Source organism: Cyclopterus lumpus, chromosome 14 (assembly GCF_009769545.1).
Source record: "Cyclopterus lumpus isolate fCycLum1 chromosome 14, fCycLum1.pri, whole genome shotgun sequence".
Classification (NCBI taxonomy): domain Eukaryota; kingdom Metazoa; phylum Chordata; class Actinopteri; order Perciformes; family Cyclopteridae; genus Cyclopterus; species Cyclopterus lumpus.
The window spans coordinates 13,178,286-13,191,889 of NC_046979.1; positions in this window are offsets into that span (position 1 = coordinate 13,178,286).

Sequence of the window (13,604 nt, forward strand, 5' to 3'; positions counted from 1 at the left end):
TGAACTCTGCTTATGCTCATTCCTCGGAGAAACCGCTGTCTCCTCGTGGCAGAATCACAGTGACACATTATGTAATCACATTATAATTCAATGGATTCTCAAAAAAAGACTTCCACTGTTGTTCTGATAAAATACCATCAGAGTGCATTCAGGAACTCAGAATTATCTGGCAATCATTCTTTCGCTTGTCCATACTTGTTCTTTGTTCTGTCATTCGCTGTCGTTTCCTTTAACCCCCCACTGCCACCTAACACCTCACCAAGAGACCTCAGGGCTTGACAGGGCATCAATCAGCCTCAACCGCTGCTGTCATATGTTGAATCTCTGCTTTGATTCATGAGACTTGCCCCTCTGAGGGCTTTCCTTGTGTAATATTTGACACTGGCGATATGTTTCATGTAATCTTCCTGCCAGTATACATGCTGAACTGTTGAGGTGAGCGAGAGAAAGAGAGTTACAGAGGGAGGAAAAAATAGAGATCACGAGAGTATTTTGTGAGTGTGTCAGTGCCAGACAGGACAGATAGAGATAGAAGTGGGAATGTCTTGCTCTCTGGAAACATAGTCTTCTCCTCCCTTCTCCTCTCCCTGCATGTGACATAAGAAGGGGAGCCCAATCTGAATGGCTTGTTGAATCACATGTTTTGTAATCTTGGTAGCCCATAATGAAAACTGATTGGGTTGTCTTATTTCACGGTTGTTAGGCACTCCAGATCCCCAAATGTATGTGCACGAGCACTGGAAGGGAGTTTTTCATTATAGGTCCCTTTGTAAGTACTCAACATGTATCTGCTCTGCAGACCTGAGTCTCAGATCAGCTGCTTGAGGTGGCTGATTTGAGCAACTTTATAGACGTTGCTGTGTAACTGACATTGAGTCAGTTTGCTGACTTTATAAGTATTTTCCACTTGTGTTCAGAGACTGTATTTAGCAATTATTCATTAATTATATATTATAGCCATATTGGCTGCTGTATAAAAAAAAGACATACTCTTTCAATAAGGTGCTATGTTAAACTAGTTAACAACAAAGTAATATTGCCGCATTAACGTCAACACTGAATTAATTTAAAGATTAAAACTAATAAATACAGTCATCTCTGAGGAGATTGGCAGCCTCAGTGGCATCAGGCTTGTTTTGCAACACAAAGCGACACAAGAGCCTTTTTTCTTCAGTTTCTCACAACCGCAGATGACAAAACAGAAAGATTGACTCAAAAACATATCACACATTAAAAGTGATGGACCGGAAACCACATGTTTATAACAAATATATGGCTGTAATAAGACTAAGTGAGAGATAAATTGGATGTACAGATGCATATACTAAAGTAAACATGTTGGAGATATGTTGCTCTTTTGGTTGCTAAATGAATGTGTTGGCATGTGGATTTATACATGAATATTGTGCATGTATTTGTATGAAGAGACTGGTTGGTTTATACTGGTTTACATTATAATGTATGAAGTTTGTACAATATATATCAGTATTTAGTGGTGCATTTAAAAGAGAAAAAATGAATGGAAATTAATTAATTAGTTGCAAGAAAAAAGCCCAAACCATCTTAAATCCAGCAATTATTAAATCAGTGGACATTTCTTTATGATATATGATATCAACATAATATGAAAATGTATTCTAACAGTCCATATGCTCCTATAATTGTTCCACCGACATTAACACCCACTCACTCATGGCACAAAAACAGCGACAACACATACACATTCATTAAACTCAGTCACACACATATTATATCTTTTTTTGTACCTTTCTTTCACTCATTTCTTATTTTTCTCCCATATATTTTTGGAGAGTTCTAAATGTGAAAATAAAATACATACTGTTGTCACAGAGACAGCCCTGAGAGCAGGAAGAGGAGTGGCAGACAGACAGACAGACAGGCAGACAGACAGGTGAGAAAGAGAGAGGGAGGAGGTGGTGCAAAGGGATGAAAGAAGCCAATGAATGCGGGCTGTCTGACAGTGTTTGATCTGTGGGGTCACCTGCACCCCAGGGAGCCGAGTTTCAAGTCTGCAGCGTGGGGATCAGAACTAATTTAAGCACAGAGGGAAGAGTCTGAGATGAAGGGAAAAAGAGCAACTGAGATTGAGCCAAAATATGGGAATATGAAGAGAGGAGAATCATGTTTTTTCCTCACCTCCCTCTGTCCCCATGGAGAGGAATGCATTAGCAGAAAAACAGAAAGAGAGCGGAGAGGTCACGGTGTTTTCCCCCCAGCAGCACATGCACAGCGCTGCCATCACAAGCAGGCAGCCCAGACAAGACAACAGAATCAAGCCTTATTCATCCATCAAATGAAAGGAAACAGGTTGTTGTTACTATGCCACAGTCAAAACATGCAAAACGGTGTGATTTAGCGTCATCCAAAGACTGTCTGATGTGAGATGTGTTAGCTGGCCAGACGGACTTCAAGATAAATCCCCTTTACTTCAAGACACAAAAACATCAGTTAGCTCCCTACGTCTTCTCCAGTTTGGGAGATAAGGCCCCTGCTGCCTGCCAAATATAATAAGCAACCACATTGATCATTTAAAGCATCAGATAAAGGTAAACTACAACTCTGGGATTTGTCAAATAGACCACAAAGCCAGACAAAAGGGATAGCAGACACATTTTACACATCAAAAGACAGACATGTGTTACCTCAACAGGCTACCAACAATAAAATGGCTTCTTATCAATGATAAAAACAATTAAAAGGAAATCAAATAACTTGCTATTTTCTGTTTCTGCTCAATGTCACATTGTCAGTGTCCTCCTCAAGTCACCTTGGGCAAAGACAGGCAGCCTCTACACAGCTGTGATGTCTGCTGTCTCTCTCTTACCCATCATGGCAGTACTCTAAACACATTTCCCCAACAGAGGCGCTGGATGGGTTGCCCATCTTGTCGCCGACAGCCTTTTCTCTCGGCCGGTGAACCTTTGTCATCTAACACGCTTTATCTGACCGCACCACCAGCTGCTGTGCCAATTGGAAAGCTCTCCTCGACCACCAGGCAGAGGAGGCACAGGAGATGTGGACGTGTGCGCCTTTGATCTTCCGTCAGGTGATCTGAAACGAGTCCTAACCGACTGGAAACGAGTTGGACCCCCACGAAGAGCCGCCACAGTGCGCGCATGTAGCGGAGGAAGCGGAGCTGCATTCACGACGCCTGATGCTCAAAGTCAGAGCTACTTGTCACCCTCAGTGCACCGAAAATGGGGTGTCTGAGCATGACAATATAAAAAATATTAAAAAAACTCATGCGCGCGACCCTCGGAAACGCTCGCACCCACACTGCCCAACAACGTACACAACACATTCCATCCGTTACCATCCACAGGCGATCACGCTTTATGTTTGGAGTTGTTTAGCAGCTGGCAGTTAGAATTAATACAACTGAGCTTCTCACTGCAGCCGGTCCCCGTTTATCTCAACCAATGTGAGTACAGTGAACGGGAGTGCGGTTGAAAAGCCACAAAGCATAATGTATAGTGATGGAGGGCTATACTTCCCACTGCGTGATGAGACAATTATACTCTAATTACACTTATAGTGCGTGTGTGATAGACCTATAATCACCTCATCACACCAATCAAACCCACACAGGGCGCACTGACGCGCGCGGCGCACGGAAACAGCTGGAGAGAGAATTTCAGGAGCAGTTGAAATATAGTCTAGTCGGATGCTGAATGCAAATAGACACAGACATCATTACGTTGTCAGCCATTACAACATCACAGCTCATATTGGTTGTCAACACCTACATAGAGGTCTATTTACACACGCACGCGCACAAGCACGCCCCGCACATTTACACAGAATACAACAGGTGCAGCCGCTTGCACGGCTCCGCGGCCATCGGTGGTACCGCCGCATGGGCGGTCGGTCGCGGTAATCACCTTGATCACCTTTAACGCACCAACCGGTGGCACACTAATAAGTAGTCGGGGTGTAGCCTACCTGCTTGTGAAACCACTGGCTCCCCGGTGTCAGGTTCACCCCGCTCGGTTAGAACACCGTTGGCGGAGATGCTGAAGGTGTTTTGAAAATTAAATATGTGTTTAGTCTGTTTGCATCCGTCCTGTTCTCTTGAGGAGTCCGTCCGACAGCCAAAGATGGACTCATGCAGTTTGTGTGTGGGACCTGCCTCGGGGATTCACCAGTGTGTCCTGAGGTCCACACTTTTTAGATAGTTATTTAATAAAAAAAGCATCCACTCGTTAGACAAGGAGGAGGAGGGAGGATGGTGGTGCTGGGAGATGTTGTCCGTTTTAGCTGAAGCCCAGACCCACTCCCATCAGTTTTCTACATGGCACTTCTTATCGCCATATCTTGAGAATTTGGGATGAAGCAGTTGGTAGGTAGAGTGCCAAATCTTCGTCCTATCAGCTCCCCCAGACGGACGCCACCCAGCCGCCCACGGGTCTGGGTCTAACAACCGGAGCTGGTGCTGCTGCTGTTGCCGGTCACCTCTTACAAAAAGATGAATCACGATTGAAATGTAATCTGTCGAATCAATGCTGGATGATGGCCATGGAAATGCTTTGAGCGCAGATCGGTAAAACAGCGGAGGGATGGGCAGGGATCTCCCGACGCTCCCGGTGCATTTATCTCGGCAAGTCCCGGTGACAGATTTAACCTATTTATCGGTCCAGTCCGGTAAGGGAGGGGGCCAAATGGGGGCCACAGCAGCCGAGCTGCGACTATAGGTGAGCGGGGAATATGCGACTCCGTGGCACTCAATGGAAGCTGCTCGCAGGTGTGCGTGGAAAGGGAGTCAGAGAGAGAGAGAGAGAGAGAGAGAGAGAGAGAGGGAGGGAGAGAGAGAGAGAGAGACTCGGAGGAGTCAGAGAGAGGGGGTGGGGGCGGTCCTAGCAATTAAGGTATCAATGGATCATTTAAGCTAATATCTGCCCTGGAGAAGTGTGCCTGTGTGTGTTTTCATTTAGCCATTCTTCGCATCTTTAAGAGTCATTGATGCCCAATTATGGTGCTAGGAAATGACATCAGCTGCAGTAGGCTTTCCTTAAATGATGCAGTGTATGTCTACCCCCCCCCCCCCCCTCTTTCCGTCTTACTACCCATCCTAAATCTTCATCTTATTCGTGGACCAGACGCCAAGATTCAGGGCATCTTCCTCCACCCAAACCTCTCTTTTGGTAACGGCTATCTGCCCTCCTGTTATCTCCTGATCAGACTATCAGTTTTTTTCGCCCCCTGCCTCTGATTAGAATAACCCACCACTATCATTCACATCCCCTGCACTAATTATGTAATAGCCTGCGACGCCTCGGTTTTCCTCTCCAGTGGGACCACAGCAGCTCAATTGCAGTCTTGGCCCAGAGGTTGAAACTGTGTTGTAATTAAAAGTGGTAACAGCAACTTATTTAACCAGTCAATATATCTCCCTGCCGCTGATTGCAATGGTGTGCGCCTTGGGGGTTTACCACTGGGAGTTGAGGCATCAGTGAAAAGTAAAGATAACTCAACTGATTCACGGATGTTTCACCCCGGTGCGATAATATCACTGCGGGCAAATCATAAGAAAGGTTTTGAATAGAGTTTCTCATGCGGCCAATCTGACACACAGAGTTAAGAAATGCACCCTTTAATTATCATAGAAATCGTGTTAAAGAGGCGAAAGGTATCCGAACACGTGCCTATCTGTGGTGCTGATCAAGTTTGGCGCTGTCCATGGTGCTGAAGGGCTTTTTCTCCAGCAGAGGCGGACACATGAAGGTTAAGTGATGCGCCTCATGTCCACATTTACAGACAATCTAAACTGCATGACAGCGATGTATGCGCTTTTATATTAGGTTTGAGTTTGTTCAAAGGCACCAGCATTATATAGAGAGAAATAGAGGCTATTTCCTTTTTACATCACACTAATTCTACAATGAATCCATACATGGCGTTTGATGTCACTCAGAATGTATATGCACCCTTATAACCTTACTATTATAATACACCAGTCCCAAAAATAACCCTTTATGGCCACTTTCTGACTTTTTAATAGCCAAAATGTCCTGTCCATTTGTGTACTGAACATACAGGTTGGTGACAAAATAAAAGGAAAAACTGAAGAGTGTAAGATGGAATTAATTATTAAATCCTAAACTAGAATAAAAAGTAAAGTATGTCTTCGACTTATTTCAGTTAGTCATGATAAAAAAAATGCAGGAATATGTGACATCATACTACAACAATAACAATAATTAATTGAAGCTCAAAGTGCAGAGTGATACATTATACGGTGTAAAAAGTAATCTTTTCCTTAACTTTTATACTATATGTATTGAACGATAACTTCTTATTAATTAAATTAAAGAGCTTTCTTCATGGTGCTCTTGTTTTTACTATGTTATAGTTGTTTAATCTCATACCTGTACACATCTTAAGTGAGTATACTCTTTTGTAAGTATTGTGTGTTTTATTCAGTCAATCATTACATACAGTAAATAAAGCCACAATCTAATATACCCAACAAATATAAGGTGACAGTTGTCTTAGCCGGTTTATGTTGTATCATACTATCAATGAATGCAGCCACATGTCTACTGAACAGCATCAGTGCTCCTTGTCATAGATTCAAGTCTCTCAACTCTACTGGAGGGATGGAAAACATTCTTCCAAAAAATATTCCGGCATTTTGGATTTTGATGGAAAAGACTGTCTGACATTTAGCTCCAACATCTGTATTAGGTGTTCATATGGGTTGAGATCTGGTGACTGGGAAGGTCATAGCTCATGTGTCACATATTTCATACCCATCAAACCCTTCAGTGAGTCCTGTAGCATGTTTCTTTTAATTTGTTGCCCATCAGTTGGTTGAAGGGTGGACTAAAAAGTTAAATCCACTACAGGGTCCCATCTGGGTCCTTGTTCTCTATTGGTCTCCATATTACTGGAGTCCATCTGCTGTCTTAACTAGACACAGTTGTGTTGCGGATATCTGGCCAGGTGATCATTTTAATCTCATGGTGAGCAGAGCACAATTTTCTCAGCTATTAAGAAATCCAATCAAATTTTTCGGTGGATGGTGAATTGGCCACACACTGTTCATTATGCTGGAAAGAAGCGACATTTGCAATACACATTAGAAAAGAAAGAAAGAAATCACTGTCTCATAATAACAACATGTCAGCCACTCCTCTTTGTGTCTCCATCAATACAAACCTCTTCACAGAGTCAAAGAACTTGACTTATCTTCAGCTGTGACTGGCTTATATACTTCACCGTGAGTTCAACATGGATTTTACATTCACAGCTGGATCTGAAAATTGGCAATTGGAAAAACCTCAGCCTTCACAAATAGGAGGAGACATGATACAAAGTCTAAACCATCCAATAGAGCCACAGGGACATGCTTACATGGACTCTGACCTAACAATAAATTAATAAAGGGAGTCATGTCTGCATTCAAAAGTAGCTGCCCTATTTCCAGTAATATTTTCTTTGTCAGACCAGTTATTGCTCACTAATAGAGATATGCCTTTATTCTGCCTCCTGAGCTTTAATCACCACATAACCGTGACCATGACTAAAACATAGCCTGAAGTGAAAGACTTAACACACTGGATAATTTTTCATTAGATTGTTGACAGTGGAGTGTGCCAAGATATATGAGAGCATTTCTGATGTCCCCAAGACTCAAATCCGGTCAAATGTACTCAACAAATATGTAAGATAACAATAATAAATGGTCCACATTAAAACCAAATGAAAGAACCTAAAGAAGTATGAACAGCCTAGAATTACATCCTCGCCATTGTATGCCTCCACCAACCAATTTGCAGTTTACATCCACGTCGTCATTTAGACATTTGTGTGAAATTGTTTCAATTAACATATGAATAATTATAGCCCTAAAAAAATTGGCCACCAAATTTGTCAAATTTGAAGAGACTTCCTCCAGGCGTTCATGTGATATCACATTCAAAAGAACCGGACGGACGGACAATCTGAAAACATAATGCCTGCTCCCACGGCTGTCGTCAGCGTGGAGGCAAACAAAGACAGAAGAGCCAGAGTGAATTCATAGATTGAAATAGTCTGTGTTGAGGTCACAATACAACAGTCTTCTGAACAAGAACATTAGCATTTTAAAGTTCATATGTCCTCCGCGACAGTGAAAGGTGGCGATAACATGCTGCTTTAATAGCCTCTTTCAGAGTGGTGCATTTGTCAAAATGAAAGGATTATCTTCAGGGGGCGGCACAGTTTGTGATTTCAGTTGAGTTAACTATACCTTTCTATCTTAATACTGCAGTGTAAAGCTGCAGAATACTCGGTCCTCTTCGGTATATACGTGTGGCACAATTCTGTCTACTTTGTAAAGTTGTAACTGCCTTGATCTTGTTTCCTGCTCGCTCATGAAGTGGGAACCTGGCAGCCGCAGGAACTTGAGAAAGCATATTATGGTTTCAGATCACAACCCTGCTGTATAATACATTCAACATCTCTTCAAATCTAACCTCATTTTCATTAGCATTTAAATATGGTCATCATCAATAACCCTACCATGATTATTCCAAGTAGGCATCATGGAGAATTACATTTAAAACGCCTAAGGAGGTTAATTCATACTTCACGCCTATATACCAAGGATTGTGAACAAGGGAAGATACTAAAACGATCAGCAGACAAGTGTGATATAGTGTCTGTTTGGACATCTGTGGTAAACAAGTGAAGGCTGCAACTGGACCTGACATAAATATATAACTCAATCACAACATTACAGCTCAAAGGTCAACCAGCAAAACAACACGCTTGATCATCATCTCTATCTCAAACTGCTCCTCACACAGAAATGCACAATACAAGTTCTGTCAAATATATAACACAGTACCCTTAAAAGGGTAAAATGTAAAGTTCCCCTCAGCAAGGTTACGTCTGCAACGTCTCATAAATATTGCAACACTCACTGGATGTAAGAGAGAGTATGTGCACAGATGGGACATAGAAACATTAAGATAATGAACAATATGAAAGATTTACCTTCACACAATAAAAAATGACTGACATTGTGTGGTTGTGGAATTTTGGGCTGTGTAGAAAATTAAATAGCATTTCTTTTTAAGCATCATTTTGCTTCGGGTACTAAGGGGAAGACAAGAGGCATCTTTTCGATGATACATAAAGGCACTAAATATTTAAACATCTGAGAAGCCGTCATTGGAAACTGTTTGGAAAAGGACAGGCACTGCATGCTGGGTGATTGAATGAACCATGTGTCAATCAAATTTTACAGAGGCCAGTCAGGAGAAGAATGAAAACATATTTTCCATCGAGAAAAGACACTGATTGGTCCAAAACGCATTACCTGAAGCCTGACAAGATGGATGGTATATGATATGTGATCCCACAAGGTAACTACATATTCCCAAAATACACATACATGTACTGTACTTGCTATGTTACTTAAATAATCATGAGTTGTAACGGGTGTGCAACATGTGCTTCTTTTAGTTCACCAAAGCAAGAGCAAGATACTCAGAGATTGTATGAACAGTTGCAAACCTTTGAAATGTTAAACTGGTATCCAATGATATTGTACTTGCAAACAAAACTGAATATCTTAAAGGTATTAATGTTGAATGTTAAAACTCTAAAACTAACTAAATGTGATCACAATACATTACTGAGGAAGGAGGATTATATTCCTGGATACATCAAGGGCCTAGTTTGTAAGAAGTAAAACCCCTTTCTGTCAGTCAGTGACTTCCTCATTCCATATTATGTATAAATAGAATAACATACATATATACTCGGCATAGTAAATTCAGATATTTTGGGAGAACCATAACAACACCATCCACCATTTTCCAATCATTATTTAGTGCTGTAAGCAGATCCTCAATTTCCTTTGCAGATTGAACGAGAGGGGAAAATGGTGTCCACCTGCGCCACATTAAAAAATGGGGCACTTTTAGATTTCATGGATGCATTAGTGAGCTTATTTGATTCAAGCTTTTTTCCCCACTAGGAATGTGCTGTATTTGCATAATGAAAACACTGACTGAATTAGTATATAGCATGAAACTCGGATCCAAAGAGTGTCTTTAAGTCAATGAAGCTTAACCTGCTCACTGTTTGTAAACTGTCAGCAAAATTACTACACTACTTAAGTAAAGTGTGTTTGACAGCCTGTAATGACATAATCCTCGGTAACTTTAACATAGTTTGTCCGGGCTGTCAACAGACCATAAAATTAGGAATTACTGTCAACTTCGGAGTAGTAATAGGCAAAGCCAGAGGCTGGTAGAGGTGCTAACGAGTTAGCTGTGCACTGCACATACCCGATGACCTGCATGTACCTGCTGGAGACATGATGGATGTGTCCTCACAATGCAACACTGCTTCCATTTGGAGATTACTGAGTGACTCATCATCTCCCTTAAATAGATGGATACACTCAGGAATACACACACACACGCTCCCAATACAACACAATATATCATCCTGCTACGTGTCAGTCAGTCAGTATTGTTTATTGCTGACATGACTGATGCACAGATCCATTCTTTATGTTATTTGCAGATCTTTTTCCATCATTTAATTATCTAGTAATGTTTTGGTAAATTAAAAGCTCAATTTACCTGACAGTTTCTCCTTCCATTCAATAGGAGATGCTAAGCCCGGGAGCAATTACATTTTTAATGGGGTTTCAGGGGAAGTTTTAGAACAACATGAGAGTATAAATGCTATTTTAGAAGCTCTTTCCACCTGAGAAAAATTAAGCGATAGATAGAAATATTATATTTTTTGCATGAAAAATCTAATCTTTTTGATGTAAAAATATCAAGAATCAGCCATAATCCCATACCAGCGGAACCCTGGCAAACATATACACATACACACACATACACCCACGCACACACACAGAGCGTGAATAAATCTCACACCTTGGTGGGTTAAAGCTGTTCTAGTCCGTTTTCTCTTCTGAGCCAAGCAGCTGCCAGTCCATCATTCCTCCAGACACCCAAATTCAGCTGCAGCAGAGTTCTTCGTATCCTGTCTGGTTGGATCAGCTGGAATTTATATCCAAAAGCACACACATGGACATGTACGTGGACAGAATCAACAAACAAATACAATTTCTCTCTACATAGTTTGTGTGAGTGTTGCTTAATCTCTATACATCTCTTTGTATAACTGTATGAACAGCGACAGTAAAGGGGCGCATCCGAACCTGATTAAATTCACCCCGTTGAGAGGTAAATATCAACCAACAGCAAGAGACGAGCAACAAAAAGAAAAATGGGAAAAGTAACTGAATCAATGAAATTAGGTAGAATTGAGAGTGCAGCCAAGTAGCCCTTCTCCGTCTGTGCAGCATTATGAGTACGTGCACGACAGGGCTTCTTTTAAAAACTCACGCTGGAGTCACTCATGTGCACAAAACCACAGACACACACAAAATCAATAAAATCCCATCATCCCCCCCCAGGGAAAGTCTGAGGAATGGAAATGAACAGGATTCGAAGTTTGTCTTAGCTCAAAACTTGATGAAAGTAAACAAACAATTCTGATACACAACGGTAAATGAGTTCTGACACAAGAGAAGAAAAAAAGCAGCAAACGCAATTCAGCACCATATCTTAGTCTACACCTTTTAATTTCCTTTATTCTTATTGGTTAAATTGCTAAAGCATGTCTTTCACAAGGCATCTTGTTTCATTAGACACATATCACAGATAACACATACAATACTCTATTTTAGCTGAGACTTTTGGATCTGTCTTCTGTAGCTTATTGAATATAGAATCTTGTGTCTTCTTAGCTAGCGTACTGTATATAGCAGCATTTCAAAACAGTCTGCAGACTATTGCAAGTAAAGACCATTCCCTCTAGCTAATAATTCCCATATAAATCACAATATGTCTGTTTATCTGGCCTCCCCAAGGTCACTTCTCTTCCTCGGTTTCCTCTTCTCATCTTTTCTCGTCCTGCAGCCCTCATTTCTTCCCCACAACGGCTATCTCAATATTATCCCTCATCGCCCTTTCCATCCGTCTCTTCATACTGTCTCCTAACTCTTACTCAGCCGTGTAAATAAGTAATAACCATCTTGGCATGATTCTAAGTTAGTTTTTTTTCTTTAAGACAAACTCAGGCTGCAAAAATCAAACATCTCTGCTCTGCTGAAGGGCATGTTTGTGCACGTGTGCAGACTGCAGACCTGCAAATGCACGCACATGTGCGTGACCGTACTCAAACAGGCACAAGCGCGCGACAGCACAGCTACACCCCTGAATCCCTGCTGAGCCATCACAAGTCACGGCTCTCTAAATTAAATAACATCAAACTAGATTAAAGTAAATGAAACATCACTGAGGAGCAGAGGATGGAAGGGTTGTGCAGGGACAGTGAGGGGAAGAAGATAAGGAGAGAGGTCGGAAAGACAGGCAGCTATGAGTTTATCTATATTTAAGGTGAAAGAGAGGTCGTGGACAGAAAGAGGTGAGGAAGACGAGGGAAAAGGGGTGAAGTTCAGGAGAAAGAAGTGAGGAAGACGAGAGAAAAGGTCACAGTAAACAAACACTTGATGAGGAGTCTGGAGGACTGCGCCTGTGTGTTTGTGTTTGTGTGTGTGTGTGTGTGTGTGTGTGTGTGTGTGTTTGTGTGTGTTTTGTGTGTGTGTGTGTGTGTTTGTGTGTGTTTTGTGTGTGTGTGTGTGTGTGTGTGTGTGTGTGGGGGGGGGGGGGGGGGGGGGGGGGGGGGGTCGTTTCATGTGTGGCCAGCTAGTCTAAATCAAGCAACAGGAATATTCAACTCAGCTGCCATGGGAATTGCCATGGTAACATATTAGCTTTCTGAGTCATATGTTCATTGGCCCAAACTCACAGCTGAAACCAGAGCTACTTTATATGACATTTTACAGTAAATGTACCAGTCACCAGTAAACAAAAGTGTGTATTGTTCCATTCAGGTTCTGGTGCACAACAGCGCTGTGGAGTGTTGCTATTGCAAAGCACAACATTTATTTGCAACTACATAGTAGTACACTTTCATTGTGGGTAATGCTCTTCCTCTCTGACAGTGAAGTGCTTTATGAAGTCCCGACTGTAGCAGGTGAATAGAAGCACCGTGTTTACTCTTAATATCACCCCAGGGAGGAAGCACTAAACGGGAGACAGATACAGACGATCGTGGAGGGGATCTTCATTCGGTGCTGGGCAGTAAATCAACACTAAAGGCTCAAGGAGGCAGAAACCAGAGAGAATGATGGACCTCCACATGCTCCATCCCCCCCAACCCACACATTGGCTTTAACCTGTTCCTCTCTCCCAATCCGTCGCCCCCTAATTGAGCCTGTTCCCCTCTACTTTCCTACCTCCAAGCCTTTTCTCATTCACATGCAAGCTCCCCTACACGTTTCCTCACCTTCCTCATCTCATTACAATGCTTTTACCTTAGATTTAATTTAACTCCTGTACCTCACCATTTCCTCCCAACACCCAATCTTACCGGTTCATTGTTGACAGTTTCTCATTAGACATACCTCCAGATTCCTCCCCCCGTCCTCTCTTCTCACCTCATGCTGGCAAAATCCCCAGAGATGCAGAAAAGGAGGCAGCTTTTGTCACAACACAACTTAA